At 42.2% G+C, this 12,057-nt stretch overlaps 6 non-coding genes across 6 annotated transcripts; all 6 read right to left on the bottom strand.

Moving 5' to 3' along the window:
- Positions 1 to 773: 773 nt before the first annotated feature.
- Positions 774 to 913, bottom strand: LOC144793971 (U4 spliceosomal RNA). Its single transcript, XR_013603416.1, has one exon. It is a non-coding gene; the product is annotated as a U4 spliceosomal RNA (small nuclear RNA).
- A 1,929-nt stretch (positions 914 to 2,842) lies between these two features.
- LOC144793168 (U4 spliceosomal RNA) lies at positions 2,843 to 2,983 on the bottom strand. The gene has a single exon (XR_013602822.1). It is a non-coding gene; the product is annotated as a U4 spliceosomal RNA (small nuclear RNA).
- Positions 2,984 to 4,913: 1,930 nt separating this feature from the next.
- On the bottom strand, positions 4,914 to 5,054 carry LOC144793142 (U4 spliceosomal RNA). The gene has a single exon (XR_013602801.1). It is a non-coding gene; the product is annotated as a U4 spliceosomal RNA (small nuclear RNA).
- Positions 5,055 to 6,983: 1,929 nt separating this feature from the next.
- On the bottom strand, positions 6,984 to 7,123 carry LOC144793579 (U4 spliceosomal RNA). Its single transcript, XR_013603064.1, has one exon. It is a non-coding gene; the product is annotated as a U4 spliceosomal RNA (small nuclear RNA).
- A 1,930-nt stretch (positions 7,124 to 9,053) lies between these two features.
- On the bottom strand, positions 9,054 to 9,194 carry LOC144793141 (U4 spliceosomal RNA). Its single transcript, XR_013602800.1, has one exon. It is a non-coding gene; the product is annotated as a U4 spliceosomal RNA (small nuclear RNA).
- A 1,920-nt stretch (positions 9,195 to 11,114) lies between these two features.
- Positions 11,115 to 11,254, bottom strand: LOC144793637 (U4 spliceosomal RNA). Its single transcript, XR_013603117.1, has one exon. It is a non-coding gene; the product is annotated as a U4 spliceosomal RNA (small nuclear RNA).
- Positions 11,255 to 12,057: the final 803 nt, after the last annotated feature.

Raw genomic sequence — 12,057 nt, 5'->3', positions numbered from 1 at the left:
GCCTGACCTCATTGTCACCAATTCAAATCAGAGAGGATCCATGCAGTCTTTCAAGGCTCTCAGGTGAAAAAATGGGCCCTAGAGCAAGGAAGAAAATAGGCCCCCTTGTTGAAGTTTGGAATATATAATACCGCAATAATCAGGGTTCAGTGGGTCCCGCAGGTCTGTGGGCGCCAGTGCAACTGCACCTGCTGCACCAACAGAAGCTACGCCCCTGTCATAGAGCTGGGTAACATCAATTACTCAGTGCCACAAAGAGCATTAGAAATAAACTTTACATAATGTCAAACGGCAAAAACAAGAGCTTTGTCAGTTCTTGTTCTGTTTCAAACACTCCATACAATCTGTATGAACCCTCTCCACATTTTCCTACTGATAACAAACGCCTTCGCTCCCAGAAAAAAACTTTCTGGGCGGTTAGTGCACATTTGAATGGGAGATGAGACCTCGGAAGAGCCCAGCCCTGCGCCGGACTGCGAGTCACCTCAGAGAGCAGAAACAAAGCCCGTCCTCTACCCATCACTGACCCAAGCGAATCCGTGGAGCAAAGATGAGAACAAAGGGGAAGAAATAAAAGAATAAGGAAAACTCATCAAGGAAAATAAATCCCTAAATTACTGCTGTATTTAAAAAGCTGAGAAAACAAAAGAGAACGTAAAGAGTAAACTGAAGCCTAATAGAGTCACCGTTTTGTCCTTGTCACAGATCACAAACCTGCAAGTAAATTGCATTGCAAAATAAACTATCTTATTTTTTAATTACATATTCTCCAGTCGCCGAAGAGACTGTCAAAAATTGCCATTTCGGCTATATTTCAAGTCTCCATGACGGGGTATTGGGTAAAGTTTTCAATAAGCAATAATCGCGCCTCGGTTAAACCTCATTGGCTACGATACTGCCACTGCGCAAAGCTAAACAATTTAGTGTGAATTTCATGCACACTTGCCCTAGTACCTCATGTTACAAAGAACATGATTCCTTTTCAAAAGATGTTATCTGTTTATGCATAACTACTCCTCCACTGCTTCTGATAGGCAATATAAGACATATAATGGTGTTGTTTTACTAATTTCTATCAGCTCTCTGCCTCAAACCGTCGATAGCCACAGGCAGCGAATTATGGGAAATTGTATGCTAAATAGCTGTACAGGTAAGCAGCACCCTCCCAAGTTATGGATTTGATGCTCAGGCAGATATACCTTCACACAAAGATGAGATCTAGCCTGCTAACCATGGGTTGAGGAAAATATAAGAAGCACAAATTCATAATAGCATTCTCATAGGTCCCACTGTCTTCAAATGTTTACTAGAGAAGGAACGGCAATCAATTTAAAGGAAAATAAATTATAGATAAATTTTTCCATATTCCATAATGCACGTCTGCCATTTCATGGCACTACATAGTTGCATTTGCTGAATTTCATTTTTAGCTTTAGGAGGTACAATATACTGGTTTCCTGGTTTTCAAAACATTTTAGAGGAATATTCACAAGGACCTGACGCAACTGCATGGATGCATAAGTTTCCTTGAGTCAGTGCTGAATGTCCTTGTGCCACGATGAATGTGCTGTATTTACAATACAGCGCTCCATGGCTCAAGGATTAACAGATGCGTCAGAAATTCTGACGCATCTGTTGGCACAAAAGTGACGCATTGCTGGAAATGCTCATGAAAGTGACGCAAAAAGCCCTGAGTCACAACTTATGCCTGGTCTGTGCAGGCGTAGGGATTTTGACACAGTGAAGGCGTAGAGTGATGTAGTGAAATCTTGTAGATTTCAGTGCGTCAGTTCTAGAAGGCTTTAAGCGTGGGAACGCCCACCCTGCATACATTATACCTGACGCAGGTATAATGTGATGCGGGACTTTACAATGTGACACATCTCCCTAGATGCGTCACATTGTAAATGGGCCGCAACATTTACGCCGCAGCTGCGTCACAATACAGATTTTTATATTTGCCCTATATATGGCTGTGTGTACGTTGTGTGTCTCCGTCTGCATGCAGCATACAAATGTGCCAGATCTGGTAGCCCAGTTGGGCTGATGCAGCCACACAAGAGCTCTTTGCCTAACCTCATTGTCACCAATTCAAATCAGAGAGGATCCATGCAGTCTTTCAAGGCTCTCAGGTGAAACAATGGGCCCTAGAGCAAGGAAGAAAATAGGCCCCCTTGTTGAAGTTTGGAATATAAAATACCGCAATAATCAGGGTTCAGTGGGTCCCGCAGGTCTGTGGGCGCCAGTGCAACTGCACCTGCTGCACCAACAGAAGCTACGCCCCTGTCATAGAGCTGGGTAACATCAATTACTCAGTGCCACAAAGAGCATTAGAAATAAACTTTACATATTGTCAAACGGCAAAAACAAGAGCTTTGTCAGTTCTTGTTCTGTTTCAAACACTCCATACAATCTGTATGAACCCTCTCCACATTTTCCTACTGATAACAAATGCCTTCGCTCCCAGAAAAAAACTTTCTGGGCGGTTAGTGCACATTTGAATGGGAGATGAGACCTCGGAAGAGCCCAGCCCTGCGCCGGACTGCGAGTCACCTCAGAGAGCAGAAACAAAGCCCGTCCTCTGCCCATCACTGACCCAAGCGAATCCGTGGAGCAAAGATGAGAACAAAGTGGAAGAAATAAAAGAATAACAAAAACTCATCAAGGAAAATAAATCCCTATATTACTGCTGTATTTAAAAAGCAGAGAAAACAAAAGAGAACGTAAAGAGTAAACTGAAGCCAAATATAGTCACCGTTTTGTCCTTGTCACAGATCACAAACCTGCAAGTAAATTGCATTGCAAACTAAACTATCTTGTTTTTTAATTACATATTCTCCAGTCTCCGAAGAGACTGTCAAAAACTTGCCATTTCGACTATAGTTCAAGTCTTCATGACGGGGTATTGGGTAAAGTTTTTAATAAGCAATAATCACGCCTCGTTTAAACCTCATTTGCTACGATACTGCCACTGCGCAAAGCTAAACAATTTAGTGTGAATTTCATGCACACTTGCCCTAGTACCTCATGTTACAAAGAACATGATTCCTTTTCAAAAGATGTTATCTGTTTATGCATAACTACTCCTCCACTGCTTCTGATAGGCAATGTAAGACATATAATGGTGTTGTTTTACTAATTTCTATCAGCTCTCTGCCCCAAACCGTCGATAGCCACACGCAGGGAATTATGGGCAATTGTATGCTAAATAGCTGTACAGGTAAGCAGCACCCTCCCAAGTTATGGATTTGATGCTCAGGCAGATATACCTTCACACAAAGATGAGATCTAGGCTGCTAACCATGGGTTGTGGAAAATATAAGAAGCACAAATTCATAATAGCATCCTCATAGGTCCCACTGTCTTCAAATGTTTACTAGAGAAGGAACGGCAATCAATTTAAAGGAAAATAAATTATAGATACATTTTTCCATATTCCATAATGCACGTCTGCCATTTCATGGCACTACATAGTTGCATTTGCTGCATTTCATTTTTAGCTTTAGGAGGTACAATATACTGGTTTCCTGGTTTTCAAAACATTTTAGGGGAAGATTCACAAGGACCTGACGCAACTGCATGGATGCATACGTTTCCTTGAGTCAGTGCTGAATGTCCTTGTGCCACGATGAATGTGCTGTATTTACAATACAGCGCTCCATGGCGCAAGAATTAACAGATGCGTCAGAAATTCTGACGCATCTGTTGGCACAAAAGTGACGCATTGCTGGAAATGCTCATGAAAGTGACACAAAAAGCCCTGAGTCATAACTTATGCCTGGTCTTTGCAGGCGTAGGGATTTTGACACAGTGAAGGCATAGAGTGATGTAGTGAAATCTTGTAGATTTCAGTGCGTCAGTTCTAGAAGGCTTTTAGCGTGGGAACGCCCACCCTGCATACATTATACCTGACGCAGGTATAATATGATGCAGGACTTTACAATGTGACACATCTCCCTAGATGCGTCACATTGTAAATGGGCGGCAACATTTATGCCGCAGCTGCGTCACAATACAGATTTTTATACTTGCCCTATATATGGCTGTGTGTACGTTGTGTGTCTCCGTCTGCATGCAGCATACAAATGTGCCAGATCTGGTAGCCCAGTTGGGCTGATGCAGCCACACAAGGGCTCTGTGCCTGACCTCATTGTCACCAATTCAAATCAGAGAGGATCCATGCAGTCTTTCAAGGCTCTCAGGTGAAAAAATGGGCCCTAGAGCAAGGAAGAAAATAGGCCCCCTTGTTGAAGTTTGGAATATAAAATACCGCAATAATCAGGGTTCAGTGGGTCCCGCAGGTCTGTGGGCGCCAGTGCAACTGCACCTGCTGCACCAACAGAAGCTACGCCCCTGTCATAGAGCTGGGTAACATCAATTACTCAGTGCCACAAAGAGCATTAGAAATAAACTTTACATAATGTCAAACGGCAAAAACAAGAGCTTTGTCAGTTCTTGTTCTGTTTCAAACACTCCATACAATCTGTATGAACCCTCTCCACATTTTCCTACTGATAACAAATGCCTTCGCTCCCAGAAAAAAACTTTCTGGGCGGTTAGTGCACATTTGAATGGGAGATGAGACCTCGGAAGAGCCCAGCCCTGCGCCGGACTGCGAGTCACCTCAGAGAGCAGAAACAAAGCCCGTCCTCTGCCCATCACTGACCCAAGCGAATCCGTGGAGCAAAGATGAGAACAAAGGGGAAGAAATAAAAGAATAAGGAAAACTCATCAAGGAAAATAAATCCCTAAATTACTGCTGTATTTAAAAAGCTGAGAAAACAAAAGAGAACGTAAAGAGTAAACTGAAGCCAAATAGAGTCACCGTTTTGTCCTTGTCACAGATCACAAATCTGCAAGAAAATTGCATTGCAAAATAAACTATCTTATTTTTTTAATAACATATTCTCCAGTCTCCGAAGAGACTGTCAAAAACTTGCCATTTCGACTATATTTCAAGTCTTCATGACGGGGTATTGGGTAAAGTTTTTAATAAGCAATAATCACGCCTCGTTTAAACCTCATTGGCTACGATACTGCCACTGCGCAAAGCTAAGCAATTTAGTGTGAATTTCATGCACACTTGCCCTAGTACATCATGTTACAAAGAAAATGATTCCTTTTCAAAAGACGTTATCTGTTTATGCATAACTACTCCTCCACTGCTTCTGATAGGCAATGTAAGACATATAATGGTGTTGTTTTACTAATTTCTATCAGCTCTCTGCCCCAAACAGTCGATAGCCACACGCAGAGAATTATGGGAAATTGTATGCTAAATAACTGTCCAGGTAAGCAGCACCCTCCCAAGTTATGGATTTGATGCTCAGGCAGATATACCTTCACACAAAGATGAGATCTAGGCTGCTAACCATGGGTTGTGGAAAATATAAGAAGCACAAATTCATAATAGCATCCTCATAGGTCCCACTGTCTTCAAATGTTTACTAGAGAAGGAACGGCAATCAATTTAAAGGAAAATAAATTATAGATACATTTTTCCATATTCCATAATGCACGTCTGCCATTTCATGGCACTACATAGTTGCATTTGCTGCATTTCATTTTTAGCTTTAGGAGGTACAATATACTGGTTTCCTGGTTTTCAAAACATTTTAGGGGAAGATTCACAAGGACCTGACGCAACTGCATGGATGCATAAGTTTCCTTGAGTCAGTGCTGAATGTCCTTGTGCCACGATGAATGTGCTGTATTTACAATACAGCGCTCCATGGCGCAAGGATTAACAGATGCGTCAGAAATTCTGACGCATCTGTTGGCACAAAAGTGACGCATTGCTGGAAATGCTCATGAAAGTGACGCAAAAAGCCCTGAGTCATAACTTATGCCTGGTCTGTGCAGGCGTAGGGATTTTGACACAGTGAAGGCGTAGAGTGATGTAGTGAAATCTTGTAGATTTCAGTGCGTCAGTTCTAGAAGGCTTTTAGCGTGGGAACGCCCACCCTGCATACATTATACCTGACGCAGGTATAATGTGATGCGGGACTTTACAATGTGACACATCTCCCTAGATGCGTCACATTGTAAATGGGCGGCAACATTTATGCCGCAGCTGCGTCACAATACAGATTTTTATATTTGCCCTATATATGGCTGTGTGTACGTTGTGTGTCTCCGTCTGCATGCAGCATACAAATGTGCCAGATCTGGTAGCCCAGTTGGGCTGATACAGCCACACAAGAGCTCTTTGCCTGACCTCATTGTCACCAATTCAAATCAGAGAGGATCCATGCAGTCTTTCAAGGCTCTCAGGTGAAAAAATGGGCCCTAGAGCAAGGAAGAAAATAGGCCCCCTTGTTGAAGTTTGGAATATAAAATACCGCAATAATCAGGGTTCAGTGGGTCCCGCAGGTCTGTGGGCGCCAGTGCAACTGCACCTGCTGCACCAACAGAAGCTACGCCCCTGTCATAGAGCTGGGTAACATCAATTACTCAGTGCCACAAAGAGCATTAGAAATAAACTTTACATAATGTCAAACGGCAAAAACAAGAGCTTTGTCAGTTCTTGTTCTGTTTCAAACACTCCATACAATCTGTATGAACCCTCTCCACATTTTCCTACTGATAACAAATGCCTTCGCTCCCAGAAAAAAGCTTTCTGGGCGGTTAGTGCACATTTGAATGGGAGATGAGACCTCGGAAGAGCCCAGCCCTGCGCCGGACTGCGAGTCACCTCAGAGAGCAGAAACAAAGCCCGTCCTCTGCCCATCACTGACCCAAGCGAATCCGTGGAGCAAAGATGAGAACAAAGGGGAAGAAATAAAAGAATAACGAAAACTCATCAAGGAAAATAAATCCCTAAATTACTGCTGTATTTAAAAAGCTGAGAAAACAAAAGAGAACGTAATGAGTAAACTGAAGCCAAATAGAGTCACCGTTTTGTCCTTGTCACAGATCACAAACCTGCAAGTAAATTACATTGCAAAATAAACTATCTTATTTTTTAATTACATATTCTCCAGTCTCCGAAGAGACTGTCAAAAATTGCCATTTCGACTATATTTCAAGTCACCATGACGGGGTATTGGGTAAAGTTTTCAATAAGCAATAATCGCGCCTCGGTTAAACCTCATTGGCTACGATACTGCCACTGCGCAAAGCTAAACAATTTAGTGTGAATTTCATAGACACTTGCCCTAGTACCTCATGTTACAAAGAACATGATTCCTTTTCAAAAGATGTTATCTGTTTATGCATAACTACTCCTCCACTGCTTCTGATAGGCAATGTAAGACATATAATGGTGTTGTTTTACTAATTTCTATCAGCTCTCTGCCCCAAACCGTCGATAGCCACATGCAGAGAATTATGGGAAATTGTATGCTAAATAGCTGTACAGGTAAGCAGCACCCTCCCAAGATATGGATTTGATGCACAGGCAGATATACCTTCACACAAAGATGAGATCTAGGCTGCTAACCATGGGTTGTGGAAAATATAAGAAGCACAAATTCATAATAGCATCCTCATAGGTCCCACTGTCTTCAAATGTTTACTAGAGAAGGAACGGCAATCAATTTAAAGGAAAATAATTTATAGATACATTTTTCCATATTCCATAATGCACGTCTGCCATTTCATGGCACTACATAGTTGCATTTGCTGCATTTCATTTTTAGCTTTAGGAGGTACAATATATTGGTTTCCTGGTTTTCAAAACATTTTAGGGGAAGATTCACAAGGACCTGACGCAACTGCATGGATGCATAAGTTTCCTTGAGTCAGTGCTGAATGTCCTTGTGCCACGATGAATGTGCTGTATTTACAATACAGCGCTCCATGGCGCAAGAATTAACAGATGCGTCAGAAATTCTGACGCATCTGTTGGCACAAAAGTGACGCATTGCTGGAAATACTCATGAAAGTGACGCAAAAAGCCCTGAGTCATAACTTATGCCTGGTCTGTGCAGGCGTAGGGATTTTGACACAGTGAAGGCGTAGAGTGATGTAGTGAAATCTTGTAGATTTCAGTGCGTCAGTTCTAGAAGGCTTTTAGCGTGGGAACGCCCACCCTGCATACATTATACCTGACGCAGGTATAATATGATATGGGACTTTACAATGTGACACATCTCCCTAGATGCGTCACATTGTAAATGGGCGGCAACATTTATGCCGCAGCTGCGTCACAATACAGATTTTTATACTTGCCCTATATATGGCTGTGTGTACGTTGTGTGTCTCCGTCTGCATGCAGCATACAAATGTGCCAGATCTGGTAGCCCAGTTGGGCTGATGCAGCCACACAAGAGCTCTGTGCCTGACCTCATTGTCACCAATTCAAATCAGAGAGGATCCATGCAGTCTTTCAAGGCTCTCAGGTGAAAAAATGGGCCCTAGAGCAAGGAAGAAAATAGGCCCCCTTGTTGAAGTTTGGAATATAAAATACCGCAATAATCAGGGTTCAGTGGGTCCCGCAGGTCTGTGGGCGCCAGTGCAACTGCACCTGCTGCACCAACAGAAGCTACGCCCCTGTCATAGAGCTGGGTAACATCAATTACTCAGTGCCACAAAGAGCATTAGAAATAAACTTTACATAATGTCAAACGGCAAAAACAAGAGCTTTGTCAGTTCTTGTTCTGTTTCAAACACTCCATACAATCTGTATGAGCCCTCTCCACATTTTCCTACTGATAACAAATGCCTTCGCTCCCAGAAAAAAACTTTCTGGGTGGTTATTGCACATTTGAATGGGAGATGAGACCTCGGAAGAGCCCAGCCCTGCGCCGGACTGCGAGTCACCTCAGAGAGCAGAAACAAAGCCCGTCCTCTGCCCTTCACTGACCCAAGCGAATCCGTGGAGCAAAGATGAGAACAAAGGGGAAGAAATAAAAGAATAACGAAAACTCATCAAGAAAAATAAATCCCTAAATTACTGCTGTATTTAAAAAGCTGAGAAAACAAAAGAGAACGTAAAGAGTAAACTGAAGCCAAATATGGTCACCGTTTTGTCCTTGTCACAGATCACAAATCTGCAAGAAAATTGCATTGCAAAATAAACTATCTAATTTTTTTAATAACATATTCTCCAGTCTCCGAAGAGACTGTCAAAAACTTGCCATTTCGACTATATTTCAAGTCTTCATGACGGGGTATTGGGTAAAGTTTTTAATAAGCAATAATCACGCCTCGTTTAAACCTCATTGGCTACGATACTGCCACTGCGCAAAGCTAAACAATTTAGTGTGAATTTCATGCACACTTGCCCTAGTACCTCATGTTACAAAGAACATGATTCCTTTTCAAAAGATGTTATCTGTTTATGCATAACTACTCCTCCACTGCTTCTGATAGGCAATGTAAGACATATAATGGTGTTGTTTTACTAATTTCTATCAGCTCTCTGCCCCAAACAGTCGATAGCCACACGCAGAGAATTATGGGAAATTGTATGCTAAATAGCTGTCCAGGTAAGCAGCACCCTCCCAAGTTATGGATTTGATGCTCAGGCAGATATACCTTCACACAAAGATGAGATCTAGGCTGCTAACCATGGGTTGTGGAAAATATAAGAAGCACAAATTCATAATAGCATCCTCATAGGTCCCACTGTCTTCAAATGTTTACTAGAGAAGGAACGGCAATCAATTTAAAGGAAAATAAATTATAGATACATTTTTCCATATTCCATAATGCACGTCTGCCATTTCATGGCACTACATAGTTGCATTTGCTGCATTTCATTTTTAGCTTTAGGAGGTACAATATACTGGTTTCCTGGTTTTCAAAACATTTTAGGGGAAGATTCACAAGGACCTGACGCAACTGCATGGATGCATAAGTTTCCTTGAGTCAGTGCTGAATGTCCTTGTGCCACGATGAATGTGCTGTATTTACAATACAGCGCTCCATGGCGCAAGGATTAACAGATGCGTCAGAAATTCTGACGCATCTGTTGGCACAAAAGTGACGCATTGCTGGAAATGCTCATGAAAGTGACGCAAAAAGCCCTGAGTCATAACTTATGCCTGGTCTGTGCAGGCATAGGGATTTTGACACAGTGAAGGCGTAGAGTGATGTAGTGAAATCTTGTAGATTTCAGTGCGACAGTTCTAGAAGGCTTTTAGCGTGGGAACGCCCACCCTGCATACATTATACCTGACGCAGGTATAATGTGATGCGGGACTTTACAATGTGACACATCCCCCTAGATGCGTCACATTGTAAATGGGCTGCAACATTTACGCCGCAGCTGCGTCACAATACAGATTTTTATATTTGCCCTATATATGGCTGTGTGTACGTTGTGTGTCTCCGTCTGCATGCAGCATACAAATGTGGCAGATCTGGTAGCCCAGTTGGGCTGATGCAGCCACACAAGAGCTCTTTGCCTAACCTCATTGTCACCAATTCAAATCAGAGAGGATCCATGCAGTCTTTCAAGGCTCTCAGGTGAAAAAATGGGCCCTAGAGCAAGGAAGAAAATAGGCCCCCTTGTTGAAGTTTGGAATATAAAATACCGCAATAATCAGGGTTCAGTGGGTCCCGCAGGTCTGTGGGCGCCAGTGCAACTGCACCTGCTGCACCAACAGAAGCTACGCCCCTGTCATAGAGCTGGGTAACATCAATTACTCAGTGCCACAAAGAGCATTAGAAATAAACTTTACATAATGTCAAACGGCAAAAACAAGAGCTTTGTCAGTTCTTGTTCTGTTTCAAACAATCTGTATGAACCCTCTCCACATTTTCCTACTGATAACAAATGCCTTCGCTCCCAGAAAAAAACTTTCTGGGTGGTTATTGCACATTTGAATGGGAGATGAGACCTCGGAAGAGCCCAGCCCTGCGCCGGACTGCGAGTCACCTCAGAGAGCAGAAACAAAGCCCGTCCTCTGCCCTTCACTGACCCAAGCGAATCCGTGGAGCAAAGATGAGAACAAAGGGTAAGAAATAAAAGAATAACGAAAACTCATCAAGGAAAATAAATCCCTAAATTACTGCTGTATTTAAAAAGCTGAGAAAAAAAAAGAGAACGTAAAGAGTAAACTGAAGCCAAATAGAGTCACCGTTTTGTCCTTGTCACAGATCACAAACCTGCAAGTAAATTGCATTGCAAAATAAACTATCTTATTTTTTAATTACATATTCTCCAGTCTCCGAAGAGACTGTCAAAAATTGCCATTTCGACTATATTTCAAGTCTCCATGACGGGGTATTGGGTAAAGTTTTCAATAAGCAATAATCGCGCCTCGGTTAAACCTCATTGGCTACGATACTGCCACTGCGCAAAGCTAAACAATTTAGTGTGAATTTCATGCACACTTGCCCTAGTACCTCATGTTACAAAGAACATGATTCCTTTTCAAAAGATGTTATCTGTTTATGCATAACTACTCCTCCACTGCTTCTGATAGGCAATATAAGACATATAATGGTGTTGTTTTACTAATTTCTATCAGCTCTCTGCCTCAAACCGTCGATAGCCACAGGCAGCAAATTATGGGAAATTGTATGCTAAATAGCTGTACAGGTAAGCAGCACCCTCCCAAGTTATGGATTTGATGCTCAGGCAGATATACCTTCACACAAAGATGAGATCTAGGCTGCTAACCATGGGTTGTGGAAAATATAAGAAGCACAAATTCATAATAGCATCCTCATAGGTCCCACTGTGTTCAAATGTTTACTAGAGAAGGAACGGCAATCAATTTAAAGGAAAATAAATTATAGATACATTTTTCCATATTCCATAATGCACGTCTGCCATTTCATGGCACTACATAATTGCATTTGCTGCATTTCATTTTTAGCTTTAGGAGGTACAATATACTGGTTTCCTGGTTTCCAAAACATTTTAGGGGAAGATTCACAAGGACCTGACGCAACTGCATGGATGCATAAGTTTCCTTGAGTCAGTGCTGAATGTCCTTGTGCCACGATGAATGTGCTGTATTTACAATACAGCGCTCCATGGCGCAAGGATTAACAGATGCGTCAGAAATTCTGACGCATCTGTTGGCACAAAAGTGACGCATTGCTGGAAATGCTCATGAAAGTGACGCAAAAAGCCCTGAGTCATAACTTATGCCTGGTCTG

Source organism: Lissotriton helveticus, chromosome 11 (assembly GCF_964261635.1).
Source record: "Lissotriton helveticus chromosome 11, aLisHel1.1, whole genome shotgun sequence".
Classification (NCBI taxonomy): domain Eukaryota; kingdom Metazoa; phylum Chordata; class Amphibia; order Caudata; family Salamandridae; genus Lissotriton; species Lissotriton helveticus.
Note: the sequence above shows the minus strand (reverse complement) of the source record. Positions and strands in the feature narration are given on the sequence as shown.